General features: G+C 35.1%; 1 protein-coding gene across 2 annotated transcripts in view; it reads left to right on the forward strand.

Annotated features, from left to right (window-relative positions):
- LOC105151642 (uncharacterized) overlaps nucleotides 1–23,333 on the forward strand; it is a 65,002-nt gene that overhangs the window by 29,062 nt on the left and 12,607 nt on the right. The window lies entirely within an intron of this gene.

Here is a 23,333-nt window from a genome sequence, read left to right on the forward strand (position 1 = left end):
TATACAGGGTAATTGTCGGAAAATACGATGACGTGGCGACAACCCCTCCCTCCGACCAGGTCAGGGACGCACTGGAGCCAGTCGGATTCTTCGTTTTGATACGAAAATATAGTTTAACGTTTTATTTTAATAACACTTCAACATTTAATTAATCGTAAATGAAGAAATATATATGTTAATCATAAATGACTTGCATGAAATAACGGTATTAGTTGATTTGTTAATTTTAATGTGATGATTAATTCTTTATTGACAGAAACATTGATGTTATTAAAAAAAAAATGTGTAGATATACAAACAATTTAAATACTAATAAAGTAATTCTAATAATCTTGTTACATGGAAAGATTTTGTTAAAGTATCTTAATTAAAATTTAGTTATAGATTCAGATTTGAAAATAATTTTATTTGGACCATGAAAATATTTATGTTGGACGCTCAAATTTGTTGTTAGAATATTAAAATTTTTTTGCAGCTTGAGATTCCTTTGTAAGTATTTTTATGGTCCAACAAAATTATTTTTAAACCTGTATCCAGTTAAATTTTCAAAGATATTTTAGCCAAACCGGAGGCAAAATCGTTCTTCCTATGTAGTTGTATACCAATTTGAATAAGAACTTATATCTATACTTCAAAATATTTTAAATATTCACTTATTTGAGAATTAAATAATATAAATTTCATAATTTTAACCAAAAGGGATTAATATAATAATTTTAGCATTGCTTTTACTCGTGAAATTATCTTCCCTCTTGAATTTGAGCAGATTTCATCCGAGGTGTGATGTTTCCCCCGTGTTGCTTAAAGCTCTAATGTCGTAAAATTGTTCAGGGTTAAGGGCTCTCATGCTCGCTTCTCTTAGGAAGAACATCACTCTGACGGTTAATGAGGCATAGAGAATATATGCGAGAGCGATCGATGACATGTTGAACTCGCCACGTCGCTTCGCCGACACGTGATTTCATTAGAGAGCCGCCGACATACGTTTTAAGGCGATAACGGACTTTTTGTGTAATTCATGATTAATCGGATTAATGAGGGAACGCGGTAATTGGCTGCGGCGAGCTCGTGTCCCGGCCGCATTCTCCCTCTCTCTGGACCGCATCCCCTTTACCCCTTATAAAGCCTGGATACATGGCGCCGCGTATATGCCGTCGTTGCTGGCAACATGACGAATAACGTCGGGTCATCAATTTATTGCGTGACGCCAATTTCGCGAGTTGCACGAGCAATCGCCCGGTATTTCGCGCCTCGCATTATCGGATCGCGCATCACACGCGTCAACGACGTTAAACATAACGTTAAGACCGCTTAGCCGGGGTCGTTTATGGATAATGGACATGGGATTTGCCCGTCTTCGTTTCTCACGCATCGGATATTTGAGTTTTCCTATAATTTTAGTTATCATAAAACCTGATTGCTTCCGACAAATGCATTTCGCCATTCCCTATTTCAATTTATCTCTAAATTTTATAATATTTGAATTTATTCTACTTTTGCTTAAAAAGTTATTAAATGTTATATTTTAAAAATAATATTCAGGTCAAATGTGGGAAATATATTATTTCTTGTATAAAATGTGAATATATATATATATATATATATATAATTTACATATTTAAAAATTTTAAAATTATATTAGTTTCAATTATCATTTTCAAAATGGAATTATTATCCAGAATGGAGTAATAAATTCCTATTTTAAAATAGTAACCTTCTAGCATACTATTGATAAAATCCAAGTCTATCTACAAAGCCCGATGCAGAATATAGAACGATCTATTAGCTTGCACGACCGAACATTTGACATATCCGGTTAGGAAAAAGTAAACCAGATACCATACTATCTCTAGCCCCCTTTCTGATAAATGCCTATACAGAATAGATAGCATAGGAAAACCACGAGTTTGTATATCCATAACTGATATCGACGCTGATAGTGATACGTGTCAAGATCTGCCAACTGCAAACTGAATAAAAGCATGTCGCGCACAGCTCGGTTGAAGTGCATTCGGCTGGGCGCATCCATCGGGACGCATCGCGTTGAAATGAGGATTGATACGTAACATAGGTCCAGTTTCGTCGAGGTTCATGAGGCGCGACGTTAAGATGATAATAGAATTTTCATGTAATCCTTAGTAATTCCCTTGCGGTTGCGCAGAAACTCTAGCAGGATGTGGCTCTCCCTTGGAGAGTGCCTCCCCTCTCGGGACATATGAACGGAAAGTGCCCATTGTTACCCTCTCTGTCTTTCACACGATGCTCCTTGTGCCCGCTTTTAAATTCCCTCGAGGGTTAATTGTCCGATGTTTTGACGCGCGAGTTATCCACAAAGGGTTTTTACGGCTGGCCACAGTCACTAGCAGTGAGCTCAAACTATTTCACTGTCCGTTTCGTGAAATTGCATGAATTCGAGAATTTGAACCGATAAAGCGAAGGGGTTAAATTTTTTTTAAATGAGGGAACTTATTCGCGTCATTTTTTGTTATATATTGTTATTAATTTAGTATGAAAAATTTATGTGCATAATATGATTTTTTTTCAAATTAAAAACTTATTACATTATGATTATTATGTTCAAGTAGTCTTTAAAAATTTTTTGAAGTGAAATTTTACTCTTTTAAAATGAGATTTTTTTCCAATGAATTTAGAAAGTACAATAGCTTCATGATTTTTACATTCAAATTTAGTCATGTCGACTGAATTTTACACTTTTATTATAATTAACGTGAAATATTTTAATAATTTAAATTAAAAAAAGCATTTAATAATTTCTTTTTAGAAATTTAGTTTATTAAAATACTTTCATTTACATACATTTGTATACAATTCGAAAATTGCCTTTCTTTCGATATGTATAATAATATTTTTGTCAAAACCGTTTGTTAATTAATCGGAAAATCTGTGATTACAGTCGGACAATTCTAAAATAGCCTTTATGTACCAACAAGCGTATAGTCGATTGCGGTGGCATATTTTACGAATTATTCAGTGGATTATTATTTCGCAACGCCGCGTGTAAGCGGATTTATTAATACGTTTAATATGTCTACCAATTCATCAGTTTATGATGGTAATATCGTCACCGTGATATACTGTATCATACCGCGACGTTGTGTTTACAGAAGCGATTGGTATTTACGCAGTGCAATTCTATGTTGTTTTAATTAATACGTCTCGTTCGCTTTGCGCACTATGTGGAAGACCATAGCATCTCTTTTCCTCTCTCGCTCTTTCGTTCAATAAAATTGTATATGTGTAAGCTATTTTCGGCTGATGTACTGTGATAAATTGGATCAAAATCGGGTTGAACGATGGGGTCTTCTGCATACAGCTTTCACATCACGTAGGTGGAAAAATGCTAATCAGTGTATTAATTCGCCCAACATTATACATTTATTGAAATAAAGCAATAAATCGTTGCGCTCTTGTTTGAAATTCATACTTCCTTTAAACAACTAAATTTTACGCACACTGACTGCTTTCCTTTGTTAATCTCTTCATTTTATTCAAATTACTGTGATATAATATATTCAGCTTTTTTCCAAAGTTTTCCCGATATTCTTCCATTGCTTTTAGTACATTTTTTTATTAATAGATATATACATTATTATTACTATTATCATTATTATCATTCGTTTAATAATGTTATATTTCTGAATATTTGGCGTTTCGATTGAAAAAAAAATTGTTACAATATACGTTCATGTTTATGAAAATTATATAAGCAATCGAATTGGATTAGATATGCCTCAAATTATTACGTTGTTCTTGCGGTCAGACGTTTAAAGGCTAATTTAAATATCTATCTTGTTACAATTACATTATATTAAAAAACTATAAAATGAACTTTTTACAAAATAATTTACAAAATACTTTAATTAGTTCTTCTACTATTCTTTTTAAATTTGAAGGAAAGGAATCGCCAAAGTTAATCAAGGAAGCAGGAGGAAACGGAGGAAGCGTATGTCAGCCTCTCGCCTGACGCGAGATAATAAACCGAATCGATTCCCCTCTCGAAAGTCGCAAGAAGACTCGAGCAGGGGGCGGAAACTCGTGATTTCTGACTTCACGTGCTGCTTTTCTCATCGGTCTCACGCGCCCGACAATCTGTACTTCGCGGAGGGTTACCTTCCCACAACCCGCCGTCATCTCTTCGAAAAACACACGAGCACTCCAATTGTGCACTCTCGCCGTGCGCAGTAGAGGGTGAGTGAGCCCGTAGATGGACGGACAGGGATGCAAGTGCCGGCGAGCAACGACCTTGGTGTGGCTCGTGCCGTGCGCGCGTTCTTATAATGTTTTTCCAGAATAAATGGGCTTTCCGCTGGGCGCGGCGGTGGCGTTGGTTCCATGGGGTTCCCCGTAACCATGGCAACCCCGTAACGCCATTAAGCGGGCACGGGGTTTCTCTCCCCGGCATGGAGGGTATCTCCGGCAGGAACAGGAGACGAGAGAAGGCCGTAACGCCGCCGTTACCCTCCGCTCGTCTCCCTGTTCGACTATCCGAACTCGTTCCTCTCCTTCGTCCGCTCTTCAAGTTCTGGAAGAACACGGTGAGGGAGCAAGAGAGGGAAGAAGGAAAACCCCATAAAAATAAATAACTCGCGAGTAGTAGCGGTATAAAGGTGATACGCGCCTGCTGCTTTCCCCTCGGCCTCAGCTTCTCATCGTGCGTCGACGAGATCCACCAGCCTAAAATACTGTACGCCCAACAAGTCGGGTAACACGCAATATTGTATCACACTGTCATTTGCTAAACGTGCGTAAAGTTTTTATAAGTTAAGAGCGATTAGGATGTTTCCGTAATAAAAGAACAATTTTATAAAAATTATCCGATGGTTTGTATAAATTTATTAATTGTGATCTGTGTGATATGTGATATAAAATTTATAAAATATTTATAAAACATTACTTCATCAGAATGCACACAATTATTCAAATTTTAATCATTAAACTAGCCTACAGAAACATCTCTTTTTTATCTAGTTATGTTTGGATTTATATACGTTATTATGTATTTATATATATATATATATATATAATGTATATATTATATTTATTAATCTATTACATATATATAATTTTGATGATAAATATACATATTTTATAGAGAGCAATTCTCATTAGAATATTTAAAATCGACAAATAGGGAAATAATGTTGATTCAAGTTGTTTAGCGAATACGTTTATATTTAATTTAGCCAAAATCGACTAACCGACTGACGTTGTCGAGAATACCTCTCCGCGTCGTCCCCGTCGAGCTTTAGTAATGTGATAGCGGTTGTATACGCACAACGGATATATATAAAACGAGAGTAATACGAAGCGAGTATACCCTGACTTCTGTAGTTACGTGTGGCTGGGTACCCTTATTAAAACGACCCGGTGACGCGTTGTCGCGTGAGCTGTATACGCAAGATCCGTCTGGAAATTTACGATTCGTCAGGCTTGTTTGTCCGCGAACTTGCGTAGTACCCGATTTATTTGGCAATCGATGAATGCTGGCAAAAACAAACGAAAAATCTCATTACAGAACGAAATTTGGGTTATAATAAAATTTTATTGAATTGTTCTGATTGATTCCGACTTGTATTTACCGTATAGGAAATTCATCATATAACATAATTTCTGCACAATGCATTCAACATGACAATGTTGAATGCATTGTGCTCCATGAGTTAATCATAAATGCATTTTATGACTAGAATGTGTATAATTTATTTAATGATGGCGAGAAACTCGGAACACTTCTAATCGGTTAATTTTAGATAATTGTGCGCATTCAATTGGCTGTTCGAGAGCATTTATTTTCCAAGGAAAGGAAAGAGAGGAAGGGTAAAACGAAAGGAAATCGATAGAACAATTACGAAAGTTTCAGCTGCGTGAATCACGGCTCTGACCCAGACGTGCTCGTTTTTAATCTCGGTTACACTTTTTAATTGTTCCTGAATAAAACAACAGATTTTTCAGTTTTTCGACGAAAATTAACCGAGACTCGCAAACATTTTAGAACAGAGAATACGACATGCTTTTAACATTTTATAACGTTTTGCGATGATAATGGAATGGTTCCACACCGCTTTCGCGCTCGTATTTGCATTAATAACGCAGAATTATTCGCCTCGGTGAGGCATTTTAAGGAATTAGCAATTTATTTTGCACTCGCACGTTTTCCAAAATTTATGTGTTTTCATAATTTGTGTCGAGTTAATATTACATTGCTGCGCATTTTCGTGCATTCACGCATAATTAGCGATTAAGAGAAAAGAGTAGATATGATCCAGCATAATTGTGCTAAATTTTACACTTTTGGCTTACAAACATTACATTTTAAACAACATATTTTCCGTGAAAACAGATTACTGAAGACTATGTCTGACATTTTCAGCCCATTCTTACATTTAAGATCGTAAATATAATCTCTCTTTACTTTATATTATTGATTGGATGTTAAGATCACCCATGTACAACCTGATATACGAGCGATATTCATAATTCAATCTTCAAGATCATCTTAAATATATTCATGACAACCTTAACACCTCTCCATCCAACCAATGAAATGGCCATATCGTGAGTGCGTATATTTAAGAAAATCTTAAAGATTTGCAGGAGCTTTTGCTTCAGATTTTATACTAAACGCATCAGTATCTGCAATAATATTTCTATGTATTCCAATGATTAGCATGATTTGAAAGAAATTATGTAAATTAGTAAACATGTACATTTCAAATTAATATGCAATAATCCATTGTGTGCATATTCTATTTAACCATTTATATAATCGAAATATATGTAGGGCATCTCGTTATTATCCAGTATTTACAATTTCAATATAAATACATAAAATTCATGAAATTTTAAATAGTGTATATTAATATTTACAATTATATGCATACACTGGGCGCACAAAATATATGCTCTGTAAATCTATGTAATATCTGCTATTATTATCCATGCTTTTATAACTTTATGAAAAATACGTAAAATTACATACTGCAATTACCTGTTTCCCCACCGTTCAACGACGATATTTCGGTGGACTTCCGCTAATTTTATCCCATCGCTCGTTCCCAAGTCGAGACAATGTATTCGATGAACGTTAAAGGACAACAAAGGGGAAGCTAGGGACCGCGTCGAGGATTCGATAGAACAATTACAAAAGTTTCGTTTACTTGGGCGCCCTATGGAACCGCGCCCTGAGAGCAACGGCACGATAGTAGTTAAGTAGGTCGATGGTGATAAATTTGATCTGTCTTTCGTACGGAAGCCGGGCCACCGAATTCCGTCGGTTATCTGGCCGCTGTCAGTTATCTATCGGATAATCTCGGCACGCATAAATCGCCTCTGCCCATTCTCGCTTAATGGCTGCATCGCACAACGCTCTAGAAAGCAAATTAAGTGCCACGCGTGCGTTTGTCTTCTCGTTTCCTTCTCCTCATTCTTCTGCGTCATCCTCTGACGCATTCGTAAAAGAAACGGACCGGAACGAGCGACACGTGAGCCCCTTAGCTCCAAAGTGTTTGAAGTCCAACTTGGTAATCTTAGTTAGTACGTTGGAAATGCATTTCAGAAAGAGTTTATATTATGTGATTATGTGTGTGTGTATGTATCCATAGTTATTTTTTCTAATTTCTTACGTAAGATGTCTCCGTTAAAAAATATTCTAGAAGTCTTGAACTGAAATGAATGTTTTTTTTTTAAAAAATATTTAGACACGATTTAATTCATATATTTTATATCGAAAATAATTTTTGCAAACTAATAGTCAGAAATAAAACTGACTGATAAGTCTTTGAGTTTTTCCAAATTAATCTGTTTTAAAATAAACTTTATTTGAATTCTATTATTACAAGTCTCTTTTTGTTTTCATGTGATTTTTCTTACAAGTTTCTGGCTGAAATTTTTATTTTATGAAAAGATCGATAAAAATTGGCTTACTAATCGCTTTATGTAATTCGCGTTATTTCTGTCGAACTACGACATTGTCACGACAGGATTCTGAACGGCGAATCGATACTCCACTCACCGTTTGCTATTTAAAGTTTTCTCTCGAGAATCTTCGGAGGCGGCGCGCTCTTTGGAAAAATCTGAGCACGTTAAGCACGTAAAACGACGAACCTCGGAAGCCATATTTTATAGTTAGTAAATTCTATGGTAATGACGTCGCTGTACCGAGCACGCGGGCTTGAAATTTATTCATACTAAGTAGATAACAGGATTTTCACGGTACTCTGTACTGGTAAGAAGATAGTGACGTCGCGGAACTTTGGTTGGTCTGCTATTGAATTGCTACTCAATATTGCCCTGTTAATAAATAGAATCTTGACAAATCCGATTTTTCACGTCGTTGTAAATTACATAGTACAAAGTCGAGGTTATGATGTACTTTGAATTTGTATAGAATAAGTCATTTTGATTAAGTATAAGCTATTTTCGAAATTTTTTAATTTAAATAATATTATGAATATAATTTTGATCTTTATATTTATAATCAAATGTAACAACTCACTATATATCACTTTTTTTAAGTAATTTTTTTGAAGTATTTAAAATTTGAAAACGTTTTATTGAATCTTAATTTATAATTCTTTTTTAACAGATATATTAGTCGTTATCAAAATTTTTGCGATTTGTCATTTATCGCAATTCCATTATAAGCGAATTATTATTTTCATAAGACAATTTCTGAAGATTGAGGCATATGTTTCAAGCTTATAAACAAAGAACGTAATCTTTTAGCTAACTTTGTCGCTGCAGTAAATGTAGTTCAGGAAACAGCCGATATCTCCTCCGTTGCTTAACGGATTTTCTTCGAAGCGAAGACACTTATCCCGCAATACTTCCTACCTCGATATACGACTTCGATCGAAGCTATAAGTTTTCTTTAGCTGCAGGTGTACTCGAATGTGCCCGCATCCGTGGCTGTAATTTGTGAAATAAATGTACGAGTTTGAGTTTCTCTCTTCTCTTGAACTAAGGCCTTGTGCTTTCGAGCTTTCCAACTTCTACGCACGATTTAAACCCGATTCGATTTAATACTCTCTCGAAGTAGTTACACGCGGAACTCGCGAATCGAAAGGCGGCACTACTATTAACTATAATAGGAGAGCGCAAAACTAAAGTGGATAAAATTAATTAAAAATAAATTTTTATTATTCAGCTATAACTTCAAGCTTTTGAACGAAAAACGCGTTAAACAAATGCTATGTTTTGTATATAGAATAATCGCTACTTTTAGTTAGTTCGCTCTCGATATTTGCGATTTGCAGTTGAATACGTATTATGCTCATTTCATTCTAATTGTAAGTAAAAGGGACAGAACTAAGAGAGCAAGAATCCTGTTACGCCTGTCACTGATCGCGATCTTAAGTGTTAATTCAAATTCAACAGTTCGCGAAACTTCGCTAATCGCACGAATACGATTTTGCTGCTCTCTTGATATCGGAGCTTTCCGCTTCTTTCACGGTGAATCCGGAATAGACAAGATGAGCTGGAAACTTTGCTGCGATCGCATGCGAACCGCGGTCGATCTTATCTTATCCGAATATTCCATAGCGCGTATTTTTCACAAAAGGCAAACATCACGAGGAAGTATCTGTATAGTTTCGCAATTGCCTTGTACAAAGCAAACACTTTCTACGAAATAACTATACGACTTAATTGCACAGAGACGAATTGTATCAAATAACACGACGTAATAATAAGTGCGTGACACGATTTATTACCAGCAGAGATTGTTCGCTGCTCGATGTCTTTGTACTTAGTCCAAATACCAATGTCAAGAAAAAGTAAAGTGCTCATTAAAGTTTATCGATCTGCTAATCAGCCGATTTCAACTGTGTGTATTTTTGAATGGTAAAATAGAAATGATGAATATCAACTACTAGAAACGTCACATTGATGATAAAAATTTACATACACAGAATATAAGAGTATTATATCTTAATTAGCATAATTAATTAGTATCATTATAACTTGATCACGTAATGACTTGTTGTCGCACTTGTTAATCAACTTTGCTATCGTTATTAGTCAACCTTAATAATCCGTATACATATACTCGATAATTTATGAAATTTTATTTATCGATATTATCTCTAGATTATATAAAACTAGTTTGTCAATACATCTGTTCGCATTGCTTGCACTCTTGGCTTTTCTCTCTTCAACGAACATATATTTATCTCATTCCGAATGTAAAAATTTTGTGGGATTTAAAGAAACGCGAATTAATCAGTATATTTCATAATTAAGAACGACGTTCCCTCAAAGGAACGAACAAATTTCTTGATTGTATGAAACCTTTTACATGTCAGATTGTTGTCGTCGTAAACGTAAACGTCGGCTCAAGACGAACACCTGTTTGATCAACGAGAACAAGACGTCGCGACGCTGAAGTAAACGAGAGCTTTCGATCAGGTCCTCCTTGCTCGATAAGGTGTACAAAGTTAGCCCAGGCTCAGCTGGCTTAGCGTTCCATTAGCGGGCTCGAACCCAGCGATCCGCACACGTTAAACCTCGGATTAGATGCTCAAACCTGCTGTCTCCTCCTTCCTCTATCTCCTGCCTGCTACCTCCTGCCACGTATACCTTCCGATATGTATATAGACACGAAGATGTATCGATAACATGTGCTTGTATCTCAGATGTCTCGGTTACAAGGCTACGAGCATCGCTTTAAAGTACATGAGTTCGCTCGATGGGCTGAGACAGCCATAGCGGATCTTCTTCCTTCTATGTCGAAGAAAAATCACTATTTCATGCAATTCTGTTTCATTCATGGCGGTCGTAAAACATTCCTTTATCGTAAGCGTATTTGAATAGAATCGAGTATAATTTTATGATAAATCATCCAGCTGATCTAGCTGTTTTAAAATATTAATTGCACATAATTTGCTCTAAAATTTTGACATAATATGAAATATCTATTACATCATCCCTTTAGAACAGAAGCAATATAATTAAAATTTCATTTTTTAATAACATATGAAATATTTCTCTAATACATGTAATTAATATCAATTTGTCATTTCGATGAGAAGTCAATTAGTCATTTAATAAAAAATAAAATATTTTTCTTTTTAGCTATATATATATATACTATATTTAACTGTCAATATAAATTATTATAAATTGTCTATATTTTTACAATTTTTTTGTTATAACTAAATCAATCAATCAATGTCAATTAATTCAGCTTAATGTCAATTTAAATAAAATGAATAACTTATCAGCATTATACCTGAAAACACGTAAAAACACAGAGAGAAAGCCAACTTTTTCATCCGATTCAAGTACCACAAAAGAGAGAACTTTTACTCATTCATTCCATCAAATTAGGGGCAGAGTAATAGCCGGAATCCGCCGAAGGATACAGAACTTTCCTTTGGCATCCGAAGCCTAACAAGGTCTCGCATACTGGGTGGTTGATTAAAACGGCATTAGTCTGACTGTCCTAGGGACCGATCGATTCTATAGATATAGGTGGACCAATCACCTAATTAAGCCTACCCGTCCACCTCTTCCTTCCGCACTTTCTCTACAGGGCGATCTAATTATTGTTTCACGAGCGCTTCTCGCGGAAGACTATTCTTAGGGTTGTCGCTTTTGTGTTTTGTCCCCTTCGCTAAAACAACTGCGAGATTACAGAGAACTTTAGCTTAGCCAAGGAAAACATGACTTTATAAGGTAGATATTTTAAAACACGTGTCGTCGAAAAGTATTAATTGTAAAATTGATGTTTCATATTAAAGATATATAAATTAATGTACATGTATTTTACTTTAATTTTATTTTAGATTTATTACATTTTTATATAAAGAAAGAAAAAATATACAGAACAATCTTAATATTTCACATTAATTAACAATTATGTACTTAATATTCTTATACTTTTAATATTAAATATTATCGTATCTTGTAAAAAAATTCCATCGAGCAATAACGTTAATCTGTATAGTACGAAAAGTTTCTGTGAATATATCTGCAGGGAAAGTGTGTATACATCAAAGAAAAGCATATGCGGTAAACCCTCCGAGTGATTAATGAAGTGCCGTCGACAAGGTGTCGATCCTTTTTCGCACGATGTAACGTCCCTCAGGACAGATATTACCCCCACAAAAACCGTGTACACCGTTTCATCACGACTTGCGTTTTATCGCTAATTGCGTGATTAATCAATACTGACATTAGTCTCCAGCAAAAAGTATCAAGATATTTTTAATTTAATTAAATTAAGTAGTGCTTATACACACACATATATTTTAGCATTTATTATAATTTACTTATCTGACATATCTTGTATATTTTTAAATGCAAAAATGTAGTAAGTTTTATGAATAGAAGTTATATATATTTTAGAAAATATTTACTTACAAAATATTCATATCACGGTGTATGCTCCGATAAATGCGTGTTACGCTATAATTTCATGCACGAAATCTTCCCTTTACCGCTAAAGATTGTTAGGAAACAGATCCATCAATGTTTGCAAATGCTGCATATCGGGTTAAAGCTCATGCCGGCGGCAGCCATGCAGTAGGATGTGCCCGGAATAATGCAATCACCGTCAGTAGGAATTCCGAATATCGGCACCGCGACGTGCGTTCTGTTTGACGAAATTCAAGACATTCCAGGGCAACAATGCTATCCGTTGTTTCTGATACCTCCTATTTCGGGGCAAAGCTGGGTAACAAACCATGACGACATGGTACGGTTGAACAGGAATTAATTGGACCTTAGAGAACGGCAAAGCAAAGCAATAAGAAGGAAATATTTCGGACGAAAGTGAAAAGAAAGTTTAAAATATTTTGAGAAACTACTGTTTTATTCACTGCAACATTTCTTATTACATTGAGAATCACTATATTATGCATTTACTTACTGGATACTTCTATCATTGAAAAAATATAATATTCTCAAACTTTGGAATCATTACTTACTTCGAAACTTTGAATGATCAGTCAAAATTTCTAAGCTCACGATTTAGCAATTTTTCACAGAAAAGCAAATTTAAATCACTACAGTCGGCGGTTAAGTTAACTGACGCGACGGTTAACTTCGTACATTTATGATTTAACGTAATATGTGATAATGCACTGAAAATTTTCTTATCCGAAACTTGATGTCTCCTCCACTTATTTCCATTTTACGAAGGCTCAACGACTAATTTAATCTATTCATAATTTAATTTCATTTTGCTAAAATCGATATACCGCCATCAGCGGTACATTGACTTGTTCATTAAAATTTATAATGTTTTAAACCGTACTTGTGCACCACTTTGAACGCGATCGTGTGTTATGTACGAATTTTAAATAAGGTAGAAAGCTAGTAATACCATCCCCGAGCTAAACATCGTGCGTGCTGTAAAGTGGGTAAATGTCAATACTTATAAATGCGTATAAAATTAACGAGGAAATGAAGCGCAAGCGGTCGGGTTACTCTTCGTTACGATGGCGCCGCGCTGCACCAGCGGTTTTGTGAGTGATTTTATGGCTGCGTCCGGCGTGCTTTACAGCCTGATCCCTGATCCCTCCCCCCCTCTCTCTCTGAAACACGCCAAATTACAGCACGATCTCTCTCTCTCTCTCTCTCTCTCTCTCTCTCTCTCTCTCTCTCTCTCTCTCTCTTTATTTCTCTCTCGCTAGTCGCCATGAGAACACTTCGGGAAAAAGACGAAAATTGAGAGGCTCTATCGATCTCGCGTTTCCTTTGGACGCGGACCAATAAAAATCGCAAGAGACTTGAAGTACATTCTACAACACATAATACAACTAGGATTCTTAAGATTTTTGTTAGATGCTAAGCCGCTTTACGAATTTTGTTGGGATAATAGTTTTATCGAAATATTATTTATATAGTCAGCGAGGATATAGATATCGTATAGAAGAGAATCAGGAAAGTTAAAGTCCTTTCAATTTTATTCTTTTTTTCATTGCAAGAAAATTCAGAATAAAAATTTTTAGATAGACAATATTGTTAACTATTGATAGATTCTAAATCATGAGATCCTCAAAGTGATAATAGAGCGATATCTAAATTTTATCAATATTTTAAAATCAGTTGCAATGTTTAATCTACATTATGAATGAGTTTGTGATAAAATTTTATTTTTCATCAACGGTGCGGAATGAGAACTATATTTTAATATTTCTATATATTTCGTGTTTCATGGTTTCGGAAATAATAACTTTACAGTGAAAAGCGGAATCGCGTTATGAGATCGCCTATGTATTTTTGGGCAGGAATTTGGGAAACACGCAGCAGAGGCAAATCGATATCTCTCCAATGTATTGCGAAACGAGTTGGCACGAGGCTTGAATTAGGGTAGTGCGACGTGAATTGATTCAGAATGAGAAACATGTCTCGCGTAATCCGACGACAGGTTACTTAGCGAGCGGCTAGACAGATATGTAGGCGCAACAATTTAATTACTGCCGGATATATGCCATGCCAGACACGTTTCTCATAACGGTTCCTCCGCAACCGACTGATTACTGCACTAACTTTGTGCCTCGGAGACGTTGACACTCTAAACCTAACAGAAGTCTCACGTAGACGAAATGTCGCCTTACGTATATCACGTCTTAAAACTTAATTTTGTACCTAAGTATGTTATATTTTCCACTATTTATACGGTTACTGCTTAAAGTAAATATGTGCTCTCAAAGCGAAAGAGATCTTAAATTCGAGTTACCTCTTGCAAACTACGACTCATCCGCGCAAATATATACTTTTTCTTTATTAATGTGCAATTAGCGGTATGCAACATATACATATTAATATTATTTTAGATAAAAAATATTGCAAAATTTTTTAGACCGATTTTATTTCAGTATTAAAAAAGTAACGGAAAAATAACGAATTGTTACTTTTTAAGAAGCGGTTACTCTAACGAATTACTTTTGAGAATCATATTTTGACTTGGTAACGAATAACGGTAATTAGTTTATTTTAAAAAATAACTTTTATTTTCCGACTATCAATAAGATAAATTAACTCAATATTTAAGAAGATCTTCGTAATTGAGACAAGACGAGTTAATTTTTCAAATTTGTAATGCACGCATGAAGATTTTAATCAACGGAAATCTTAACAAATTATAAAGACTTAGTCTAAACTGAAAATAAAAATTCTAAAATTTTTTATATTTTACCGCATTTGATAATCATAATAATAATGGTTCTGATATTCAGTAGAGAAAGAAGTTAAGACAGAATGAGTAAGATAAGGTTGATTAAAGAGGAATTACTTACGCGCGATTAAATCAGTAAAAACTAAGGAGAAAAGTAAGAAGTACTTATATAAATGTTAGAATTATGGAAAGAGCTCACCTAGAAACAAAGCGTCTCGAGCATAACATCGCTTCTTTCACTTTTTTCGAGAATGCATTATTAGTTTATCTCCGTCACAACAAGATGTCTTATTACTTTTACATCAATCGCACTTCTGACTTTTTCAAATATTCAACTCGAGTTGTATTTGTTACAGTCAGCGCATCGAATTCACATACACACATACACACATTTCAGATGAATTTTAAACATATTTCCGTATAGTATTTGCATTTTTTAAAGAAGCCATCTGCTCGAAAAATATGCATCTATTGGAATCAGAAATAGTATTGTTTTCTCTGGAGGATCCAGAAACGAAATCGAGAAAGTTTTGATCGACATTCGTAGTCAAAACGGCAAATTCACTTGGAGAAAAAAAATTATTGGAAAAAATATGTAAGGTCAGATTTATGGATTGCAAACTCAGAAAGTATACATATTTTACACTTTAACTATCTGAAACAAATAACATTGCTCTTAATGTTAAAAAAAAAATCTGTTTTTACTTTTTAGAAAATTCGCATTAAAAAATATATCATTAAATTAAAATAATTAAAATTAAAATTTTATAAAAATTTGGAATGTAAAACTTGTATTTATGTATTTTTATAAATACAAAAATTATAATTATTGTTATAAAAAAAGCTAAGGAAAGTTAACCTTCCTTTCCTTAAATTTATAAACGGGTTACTCAATGAAGGCTAAATTTTAAATTAAATTAGTTCGCGAGGAGATTCATTTGACTATGAATACGAACGTGAGTTTAACTTTAAAGTACAGCAGAACATTTCGGGAATATTAAATGAGATATCTAAAACTGGAGGACCGTAAGCGGAACATTATCTTATGCGAACGAGGAAAGATCTCACGCGACTTTTACTCGGAGTCGTCTGTGAAGGCGACGTGGCGCACTCATGTCTAACCGAAGGAGATGAGAATGTGTCCCGATACGGGATAAAAGGAGCTTTCGTTGGATACGACGAGGTATTGATCCCTTACGCGATGGGACCGTCGTCTCGCGGAAAATTCTTGAAGGAAAACACTGGCAAGAGTGATGATCGTGAGAAGCGGATTGTTAAGCAATTTTTTTCCGGTCAATAGTCGCGCAAAAATATCGATCCCACCATATGTTCAGCTATAAAGTTTATAAATTGAGAATATTTTTTCCATCGTTTTAATGATATCTTTGTATTAATTTAAAGTTCATTTCTTTTTACTGCACGAAATTTTGATCCTCTTTCAAACTTTGTTAAATCACTAAAATAAATATATATTTTTACACATTTTTTTATTTTTTATTTTTTAATTTTTTAGTACAATTATACTATTATAAAAATTGTAGGATATAGAAATATGCACTCTTACATAGTTGTAAATCGTAGCAAATAATATCATATGGAAACGATTGCAATAATCAATTTCACTTTCATTGATTAATGTCGTTTGTGTCAAAATCCTGGATGGTGGTTACACGCCGCGTACTCTTCAATGCAAAGCTAAAAGAAGAAAAAATCCGGCCTGCGGGAGGAAAATTCAATGTTCGATAACCGGATATATGCGAGCGCTGGCTTAAAATCTAATTTTCGAACGCAGGCTGGACCCTTCTGGGCAAAATTCGATCGACCCATCTCGCTCATAACACTCATCGAGCAACACTCGTTATAGATGTCGTGCGATTCTCGATATAAATATAGAGCCCGCAACACAATATAATGTATTTTAATACAAATTGGATAACAAAACAAACGTGTTTGCTAGAATTTTTTTAATCTTGCATTGTACAAATTTATTAAAAATTGTTGTACAATTCATAAGCTCCATACACAGTTAGGTATATAAAAGAAGTTGGTAACTCAATCCTTTGTAGTAAAGTAATATCCTATTATTTTTAACATGTATGTCAAAATGTAAATCCATTTCTGTAATTACTTTAAAAGTAAACATCTATATTGACATATACATTTAGTAAATAATAAATTAAATTTGAATTAAATTTAATATTCTTGAGTTAAATTGTTTAATTCCATTATTTTAGTCAAATTAACAATATATTGGATAGAAACAATGGCGACCTATATACATATAAATGATTAAGAATAACTAAAATTGACCATAATTTGGCATTGTAAACTTAACAATACAAAATTAATAACGTAGACTGAGGTATCGAACAAGTAAATTTAATTTTATAAGTTCTGAGCACATGCATTCCACGTGATTTATTCGTAATCGTATTAGGTTTTGAGACACTTTACAAGGAAACAAAACATTTTGTGTATCGTAGATAAGACTTAAGCTCATTCTATCGAAAGAGGGAAGAGAAGAGGCGAGCCTTCTACCTAAAAAGAACCCTCTCGATATGTCAGATCAGGGAAAATCCGGGAGTGTGCATTTCCTGCGTGATCTGGATAACCTGATGTAATCGATCGAATCTAACGTTTGCCATTGTTACGTATGTTACGATCACGAAACATTGAAATCTACAATCTTATTAATAAAAAAAAATGACCATTGACCATTTAACAAATTTTATATATCTTCTGAAATCGTACAAAAGAAAATATGCGCCGATGTCTTCACTCTGTTAATCCCTTCCGATCTGATTTTAATCGAACCATGTTAAAAAAAAAACGTTGTTAATAGATTAAATTTAAAATAGTTTTAATAAGTAATTCATCATATTAAAAAAATAATTTTTTTTCTTTTGGCTATTTTTTCCAACATATACATTATTATGTACATCCGATGTCACATAATGTCGATAAAATTAATAATATCAGCAGATCATATCTTTAAATTTAATGTACATTGTAATATGTACACAGGATCTGAAGGGATTAAAGAAAGTGTGAGTTAAATGGATTTCTATGATCCCAATTTTAGAGAACTTAAATAACGAGAAGTAGGAAATCGCTGTGCATGGCACATGAAGACGCGTTTTGGCATCCTCCTATGACCAGAGCAGAGCTGGCAAGGGAGAAGAGCTGCTTACCAGCCACGACCTCCTATAGTAGGAGAAAGAGGGAATACCCTCCCGATACATACAGAGGAGATCAGAGGAAAGCTCGACTGGTCCGTAATCTGTATCACATCTTTCTCCTTTACACAACCATCCTCCTTTCGTTCTCTTCGTCTTTCCAAAATCGATTTCGGTCGGTGCGGGGCCGCGCCCAGTGAGCTCGACACGGCGAGAGTTCGACTTCGAGCGAGAGGGTAGGAAAGGAGGCTGCGAGGGAGAGAATGACGGGATAAAAGGGGCGGCAGGAAGGAAGAGAAAGAGAGATAGAGGTCGAAAGGAAGAGAGGAAGAGAGTTAGCCTCATTTAACCGAGAAGGTTCCCTGCCACGTCGTGCGTGCGATACTCCCGCTCTTCGTCTCCTTGCCCTTTTCATGCGATCCTACCACCCACCCAATGCCGCAAACCGCTCCAAGTTTCACCTTCGAGCTCCTTGGGGATGCTATAGGCTGCGTCTAGGAGCGCTTAAAACCCGGACCCAACTGAAAGTTACTTGGCGAGAATCGTTTCGCGTTCTTCCACGTTTTGTTTCCTGATGGTCGACAGATTTAGAAATTCTCGAAAACAGCACGATGTAAACAAGTAACGCTATATTATACGTTATACTTGAAAAGCATTTTATTTTAAAATTAATTCTCTTTTCTCCCTCGTAGAATTTCAAATCGAGGTGAAGAACGAAATTGATTACAAAACAGGGCGAGAAATTATTACAAATTGAAAATTTAAACAAAAGCCCTAAGAGAAAAAAATTGGATTTTTGAAAAAAATAATCCCTTTTTTCTGCCGCGAGGCATGCAACTGTATCGTGGCATAGATTCATAGCGTAGAAGAAGAATATACGTGAGCGTTCGTCTCACGATGCGCTTGCACGGCACGCACACGTCGGTGTGGACGTGCGAAAACCGCCGTCGTTCCACCCAGCAACTTTACCCCACGTACGTGTCCGCAATCAGCATGTCCTTGCACACGTAACGGGGCACTTCTGCCGCAGCCACCGACCGCGCGTATGCACGTTCCGGCGCACATGACTACCCCGTATAGTCGCATTTTCTCGAGCCAATGGCTGTGAAATCGAGCGTTTTCCCCGCTTCTTTCTCTTTCGTCGCGCGCGTCTTCTCTTCCGCGGAATTGCGGACGCACTCGAACTACTATATACGTCTCCCCAAGCCGCTTGTGGAATTTCGCTCGGTTCCTCGAGTATGCCGATCGACACGGCATGGAACTCGAGAGAGGAACATCAATTTCGAGCGACGGAAACGACCGCACACTCTACAAACTGCATTTCGTTTTGTATTTGCAGCCGACGTCCTTTTTTTTTTTATCGTGAAAAAAAGACTGAATTTTTTCCTAATTATAAATACATTTCAGATTGAAGAATAAAGATTAAATGTCTCTTTTGTTATACACTGATTACACGACACTCGAGGGATCGTTAAATATCTATCAATCAATTGATTCCCTTGATGTCACCCTTTGTTAAATCACTTGTTGTTACAGATGGTTCGACGCTGCACTTTGTTTTTTGGCATTTTCGACTGCTTTCAATAGAGCTTTTTTACAATGGCTCGATTGAAACAATTCTAAAGAGATTACTCTTAAACTTCTATCTTGCGAAGAACAATAGAAACAATTTTTGTTGAAACTAGAATGAAAAAGAATGAAAAATAGGAAGTTTTCGAGACACCAATTATTAAAAAAGATTAAAAGGATAAAAATTGAAAATTTCATCATTTTTTTAAATAAAAGATCCCTTAATGCCTTGAATTTTTATTACTACTCGGATTTTCGTGGGTGTTATTTTCTGAGAAAACATGACTACTATTCAGCCGCATCTATTCAGTAATTTATAAGTCGTAAAGTTATCAAGATTCATGCCATGAAAAGTTATTGTGATAAAGTTAGAAAATTTTAAAAAAGTAATCGTTTAGATATTTAACTTTTTATATAATTCTTATTTAAATATATCTCTCTTTTGTAAATTTTTTTATGTTTCACAACAATAAAAAAATTCGATCTTATATTACTGTTATGAACCGTTTAATTACATCATTTAATCGCGTATCTAATTATTTTACTATAACATTGCCCATAAAATAAATAACGTTTTGCTCATATTTTTCTTTATAGTAATTACATTCAAAACAAATAATAGATTTAAAGCAATTATTAATGTTCTTACATTGCGATAGCTGCATCGATCGATCGAAATTTATTGTTGGTAAACTACACAGAGAAATAACTTTACAGAAAGTTAAGCGTTTGAGATTTTAGCTTCTCATTTATGCTTTTGTAAAGGAACACAAATTCATTTCATGTCAGTATTATCACAATGAATTAATAAGTTTCTTTGTGCTTGCCAACTTTCTTTGTGTAAAATTATATTACTAGTGCAGTGATACCTCGTTTTAAGATAGATATTCTTTGACTTCTCGAGGACACTAATCGATAATCAGAACTCGCCAAGAATTGTCGCTAATTCGTGCAAATAACTCCTGCGCGTACAAAAATCTCGTTGACCTGGTTTGCCTAACTACGTGCTCTAAAAAAAAAGTGGCTGGAAAAACCCGCCGAACTCAGACTCGCTGCTCTTAATCTTCCTTCGAGTAACCCAATGATTTCTATACCCGGAAAATACCGCGGCTCTTTTTACGACCGGCATAACTTCGCGGCTAAAGTTTAATTAAGTAATGCACTTCCGGCATTGCACTCGCGGTGTTGGTGCGCGTTCGAGACGATGACTTTCTCCGGAATTTTTCTTTGCGAGAAGACTAAGTGCCACCCATCGGCCATAACTTGTCGACAAAGAAACCTTCGCAAGACCCGGTTCTTTTCAATGACAACTCGGAGAGAAGCTTGAAAAATGCGGAAATTTATCCAACAGAACGCCGCTCTTGAAAATCCGTAGCTATGACTTCCACAGCTTCCGTTGGTTTATCTTTCAGAAAATTGAGCCTTCCTCTCCTTGCACAATTATTTAAAACTGAAAGAATATTCGACGACGTTCTGTGCGTATGTAATACGAACACATAACTCGCATTTTAGTTACGGTGCTCGCGAGTGCCGTTAAGATGAAAAAAATTGAAAATTTTTCAAACGTCTCGTAAACTTGCAGCATCCCGTAAAACACTTAAATTTATTCAGTTAAAGAGACAGAAAGAATATTTCAGATTTATCATAAGCTCTTTATAACAATAAATATTCAATAGCAATTAATAATAGCAGTTGCTTTATTTTGAGGAGGTTTCTGAGGAGCAGATAAACTTTTATAAGCTATTATATGATAAAGATAGAGGATGCATTAAATATTAAGAACATTCAAATATATAGATTAGAAGTTTATGTTAAAAGAAGATTAATGTCTTTAGAAGTTCAAATCCTCAATAAAGATAGAGATTAAATTATTATAATTTCAATTGAATCTTTCTCTCTCTCTCTCTCTCTCTCTCTCTCTCTCTCTCTCTCAATACAATTTTGATAGATATTTAATTCAAGTTTTAGTTGCTGAGAAACTTAATATTGACGATTGGAAAGGCAAATAATTATATGCGAAATAATCGGTGGATGTTGATGTATCTTGAACGTATATGAGAGGAGACAATTTAATTCCTTGTGTTGTTTTCAACTGAAATCCAGGGCGCGAATCCGGCGCGAGAAATGGGAGCATCGAAGAACTGAGAGTACGGTCCTCTCGCAATAGTCGGAGTTATATTTTCAGGCTTGTGGCAGATCTCTCGCCGATTTCGCAATATAGGTACCGGGGAGTTTTCCCCCTGGTGAGATATAGCACCCCGTGAAATTGCTCGCGAGCGGCTCGATGACGTATTGCGCGACGACGAACACACCGGGTATAAGCGAGAGTTCTGCAATACGAGCCAACCGGTTACGAAAGCACCACGGTATGCGAATTTGACGACATAGAGAGAAACTACTTGCCCCCCCCCCCTAATACCCCGCATGCTCCGATATTTAATCGGCGCTTTTCAGAATCGTACTAAAGTACAGGATTTAGTTTGAGAAAAAAAAACCCGGAAAAATTATGTTTTGCGCTGCAGAGAATATTTCGTAAAATATTTTTCGTTATGCTCGTTTTTTTTAACGACAGAATTTTTAACGGATTTTTTCAATGAAAATTAATTTTTTTGAAACAGATAATCTACATTTACTTTCTTTACTTGTAAAGAAATTTAAAAAAATCATTATTAAAAAAAATCGTTATTAATTCCAAAACATAAAACTGGTTATTTGATAAACGTACCTTTTAATTACGTCAATTAAAATGTATTCTTTGAAAAATGATATATGTTTAGTCATTATTAAAAATTTTCGAGAATTCGGGAATTTTATTGCTACTGTTTTAAATGAAACTAATTTTATTAAGAGCACTTGTTATGAGGATAAAATCTAAAAGCGGATTGCCTTCGTTGTGCTACGAACGTTTTATCTGTGTGCCTTATTGATTTCGGCAAGATGCCGCATTATTACGCACACGCGGTCTGGACAGGCCAAGAATAGCGAGACACAATTACAACGTTTGCTTCAGAATGCAGTTTGAATGGCTTTTAATGCACGCTCGCTAATTGGTCACAGGTGTGTACCTGAGTAAGTCCCCTAGGAGAAACCACGTTGCGAAATGTACAATATAAATGCATAAGCCGACCGACGCAATGTTTACGAAACGACGATCATTTTATAAAAGCGAGTTGCTCTTGTTACTACATATAACAGCATAAAGGCACTTAATTTTATTTAATTTTTTTTCGCGCAAAGGGCACTTTTTATCCCTTTTAAATATACCTTTACTTTACCCTTAAAATAAATATACCTTTTACAGTTAAAAGATGAAATAATAAACATTTTATAGTTGGATTATAATGAAGGAATAATAATAAATATTACATTTATCTTCAAAAAATTATATGTATAAACATATATGTATATCTTTTGTAATTGTATATAGATTACGTTACTTCACACAA

The sequence above is a fragment of the Acromyrmex echinatior genome, chromosome 2 (assembly GCF_024713525.1).
Source record: "Acromyrmex echinatior isolate Ae372 chromosome 2, ASM2471352v2, whole genome shotgun sequence".
NCBI lineage: Eukaryota > Metazoa > Arthropoda > Insecta > Hymenoptera > Formicidae > Acromyrmex > Acromyrmex echinatior.